Genomic DNA, 5,000 nt, shown 5'->3' with positions numbered 1-5,000 from the left:
CCCTACGTTAAGGTACATTCTGATAGATCCATCCTCTCAGTGGTTTCTCTCTCTCTCCCTACGTTAAGGTACATTCTGATGGATCCATCCTCTCAGTGGTTTCTCTCTCTCTCCATCTGATGGATCCATCCTCTCAGTGGTTTCTCTCTCTCTCCATCTGATGGATCCATCCTCTCAGTGGTTTCTCTCTCTCTCCATCTGATGGATCCATCCTCTCAGTGGTTTCTCTCTCTCTACATCTGATGGATCCATCCTCTCAGTGGTTTCTCTCTCTCTCCCTACGTTAAGGTACATTATGATAGATCCATCCTCTCAGTGGTTTCTCTGTCTCTCCCTACGTTAAGGTACATTCTGATGGATCCATCCTCTCAGTGGTTTCTCTCTCTCTCCCTACGTTAAGGTACATTCTGATAGATCCATCCTCTCAGTGGTTTCTCTCTCTCTCCCTACATTAAGGTACATTCTGATAGATCCATCCTCTCAGTGGTTTCTCTCTCTCTCCCTACGTTAAGGTACATTCTGATAGATCTCTCAGTGGTTTCTCTCTCTCTCTCCCTACGTTAAGGTACATTCTGATAGCCCTGGTTGGAGTCAACGGTTTGGTTTCCTGATGCTGAAAAACATGTTTTGTATTTCAACGCATTGCGGAATGTGACACCCACACATCAAGCTGTTCCTATCTAAACAGAAACAACATGAGATGTGTATCAGCAGACTACAGACGAGATGTGTATCAGCAGACTACAGACGAGATGTGTATCAGCAGACTACAGATGAGATGTGTATCAGCAGACTACAGACGAGATGTGTATCAGCAGACTACAGATGAGATGTGTATCAGCAGACTACAGACGAGATGTGTATCAGCAGACTACATATGAGATGTGTATCAGCAGACTACAGACGAGATGTGTATCAGCAGACTACAGACGAGATGTGTATCAGCAGACTACAGACGAGACGTGTATCAGCAGACTACAGACGAGACGTGTATCAGCAGACTACAGACGAGATGTGTATCAGCAGACTACAGACGAGATGTGTATCAGCAGACTACAGACGAGACGTGTATCAGCAGACTACAGACGAGACGTGTATCAGCAGACTACAGACGAGATGTGTATCAGCAGACTACAGACGAGATGTGTATCAGCAGACTACAGATGAGATGTGTATCAGCAGACTACAGACGAGATGTGTATCAGCAGACTACAGACGAGACGTGTATCAGCAGACTACAGACGAGACGTGTATCAGCAGACTACAGACGAGATGTGTATCAGCAGACTACAGACGAGATGTGTATCAGCAGACTTCAGACGAGATGTGTATCAGCAGACTACAGACGAGACGTGTATCAGCAGACTACAGACGAGACGTGTATCAGCAGACTACAGACGAGATGTGTATCAGCAGACTACAGACGAGACGTGTATCAGCAGACTACAGACGAGATGTGTATCAGCAGACTTCAGACGAGATGTGTATCAGCAGACTACAGATGAGATGTGTATCAGCAGACTACAGACGAGATGTGTATCAGCAGACTACAGATGAGATGTGTATCAGCAGACTACAGATGAGATGTGTATCAGCAGACTACAGACGAGATGTGTATCAGCAGACTACAGACGAGATGTGTATCAGCAGACTACAGACGAGATGTGTATCAGCAGACTACAGATGAGATGTGTATCAGCAGACTACAGACGAGATGTGTATCAGCAGACTACAGACGAGATGTGTATCAGCAGACTACAGACGAGATGTGTATCAGCAGACTACAGATGAGATGTGTATCAGCAGACTACAGACGAGATGTGTATCAGCAGACTACAGACGAGATGTGTATCAGCAGACTACAGACGAGATGTGTATCAGCAGACTACAGACGAGATGTGTATCAGCAGACTACAGACGAGATGTGTATCAGCAGACTACAGATGAGATGTGTATCAGCAGACTACAGACGAGATGTGTATCAGCAGACTACAGACGAGATGTGTATCAGCAGACTACAGATGAGATGTGTATCAGCAGACTACAGATGAGATGTGTATCAGCAGACTACAGACGAGATGTGTATCAGCAGACTACAGACGAGATGTGTATCAGCAGACTACAGACGAGACGTGTATCAGCAGACTACAGACGAGATGTGTATCAGCAGACTACAGACGAGATGTGTATCAGCAGACTACAGATGAGATGTGTATCAGCAGACTACAGACGAGATGTGTATCAGCAGACTACAGACGAGATGTGTATCAGCAGACTACAGACGAGATGTGTATCAGCAGACTACAGACGAGATGTGTTACAGGAACAGGGAGGAGACCAAATGTATTCACAAATGGCACCCTATTCCCTATATAGTGCACCCTATGTGCTCTGGTCTAAAGTAGTGCACTATGTAGGGAATAGGGCTGTGGTCTAAAGTAGTGCACTATATAGGGAATAGGGCTCTGGTCTAAAGTAGTGCACTATATAGGGAATAGGGCTCTGGTCTAAAGTAGTGTACTACATAGGGAATAGGGCTCTGGTCTAAAGTAATGCACTATATAGGGTTCTGGTCTAAAGTAGTGTACTATATAGGGAATAGGGCTCTGGTCTAAAGTAGTGCACTATATAGGGAATAGGGCTATGGTCTAAAGTAGTGTACTACATAGGGAATAGGGCTCTGGTCTAAAGTAATGCACTATATAGGGTTCTGGTCTAAAGTAGTGTACTATATAGGGAATAGGGCCCTGGTCTAAAGTAGTGTACTATATAGGGAATAGGGCTCTGGTCTAAAGTACTGCACTATATAGGGAATAGGGCTCTGGTCTAAAGTAGTGCACTATATAGGGAATAGGGCTCTGGTCTAAAGTAGTGCTCTATATAGGGAATAGGGCTCTGGTCTAAAGTAGTGTACTATGTAGGGAATAGGGCTCTGGTCTATAGTAGTGTACTATATAGGGAATAGGGCTCTGGTCTAAAGTAGTGCACTATATAGGGAATAGGGCTCTGGTCTAAAGTAGTGTACTATATAGGGAATAGGGCTCTGGTATAAAGTAGTGTACTATATAGGGAATAGGGCTCTGGTCTAAAGTAGTGTACTATATAGGGAATAGGGTGCCATTTAGGATGCAGTAACACCACTCTCCTTGCACATCCCGTAGTGAACAGATCAATAGTTCTGAAGCTGTCATCTCTGAGTTGAGGCAACTCAATGCCATTACCAAAAGCATTAATATGAAAGTGTTATTGAATACAACACCATTAGATGCTGCTTGGCTGTTCTCTGAATACAACACCATTAGATGCTGCTTGGCTGTTTTCTGAATACAACACCATTAGATGCTGCTTGGCTGTTCTCTGAATAGAACACCATTAGATGCTGCTTGGCTGTTCTCTGAATACAACACCATTAGATGCTGCTTGGCTGTTCTCTGAATAGAACACCATTAGATGCTGTTCTCTGAATACAACACCATTAGATGCTGCTTGGCTGTTCTCTGAATACAACACCATTAGATGCTGCTTGGCTGTTCTCTGTAAACAACACCATTAGATGCTGCTTGGCTGTTCTCTGAATACAACACCATTAGATGCTGCTTGGCTGTTCTCTGAATACAACACCATTAGATGCTGCTTGGCTGTTCTCTGAATACAACACCATTAGATGCTGCTTGGCTGTTCTCTGTAAACAACACCATTAGATGCTGCTTGGCTGTTCTCTGAATACAACACCATTAGATGCTGCTTGGCTGTTCTCTGAATACAACACCATTAGATGCTGCTTGGCTGTTCTCTGTAAACAACACCATTAGATGCTGCTTGGCTGTTCTCTGTAAACAACACCATTAGATGCTGCTTGGCTGTTCTCTGAATACAACACCATTAGATGCTGCTTGGCTGTTCTCTGAATACAACACCATTAGATGCTGCTTGGCTGTTCTCTGTAAACAACACCATTAGATGCTGCTTGGCTGTTCTCTGTAAACAACACCATTAGATGCTGCTTGGCTGTTCTCTGAATACAACACCATTAGATGCTGCTTGGCTGTTCTCTGAATACAACACCATTAGATGCTGCTTGGCTGTTCTCTGAATACAACACCATTAGATGCTGCTTGGCTGTTCTCTGAATACAACCCCATTAGATGCTGCTTGGCTGTTCTCTGAATACAACACCATTAGATGCTGCTTGGCTGTTCTCTGAATACAACACCATTAGATGCTGCTTGGCTGTTCTCTGTAAACAACACCATTAGATGCTGCTTGGCTGTTCTCTGAATACAACACCATTAGATGCTGCTTGGCTGTTCTCTGAATACAACCCCATTAGATGCTGCTTGGCTGTTCTCTGAATACAACACCATTAGATGCTGCTTGGCTGTTCTCTGAATACAACACCATTAGATGCTGTTCTCTGAATACAACACCATTAGATGCTGCTTGGCTGTTCTCTGAATACATCACCATTAGATGCTGCTTGGCTGTTTTCTGAATACAACACCATTAGATGCTGCTTGGCTGTTCTCTGAATAAAACACCATTAGATGCTGCTTGGCTGTTCTCTGTAAACAACACCATTAGATGCTGCTTGGCTGTTCTCTGAATACAACACCATTAGATGCTGCTTGGCTGTTCTCTGTAAACAACACCATTAGATGCTGCTTGGCTGTTCTCTGAATACAACACCATTAGATGCTGCTTGGCTGTTCTCTGTAAACAACACCATTAGATGCTGCTTGGCTGTTCTCTGAATACAACACCATTAGATGCTGCTTGGCTGTTCTCTGAATACAACACCATTAGATGCTGCTTGGCTGTTCTCTGTAAACAACACCATTAGATGCTGCTTGGCTGTTCTCTGAATACAACACCATTAGATGCTGCTTGGCTGTTCTCTGAATACAACCCCATTAGATGCTGCTTGGCTGTTCTCTGAATACAACACCATTAGATGCTGCTTGGCTGTTCTCTGTAAACAACACCATTAGATGCTGCTTGGC

The sequence above is a fragment of the Oncorhynchus mykiss genome, chromosome 15 (assembly GCF_057628025.1).
Source record: "Oncorhynchus mykiss isolate SJ-2025 chromosome 15, ASM5762802v1, whole genome shotgun sequence".
In the NCBI taxonomy this organism is placed as follows: domain Eukaryota; kingdom Metazoa; phylum Chordata; class Actinopteri; order Salmoniformes; family Salmonidae; genus Oncorhynchus; species Oncorhynchus mykiss.
This window is presented reverse-complemented; position numbering follows the sequence as displayed.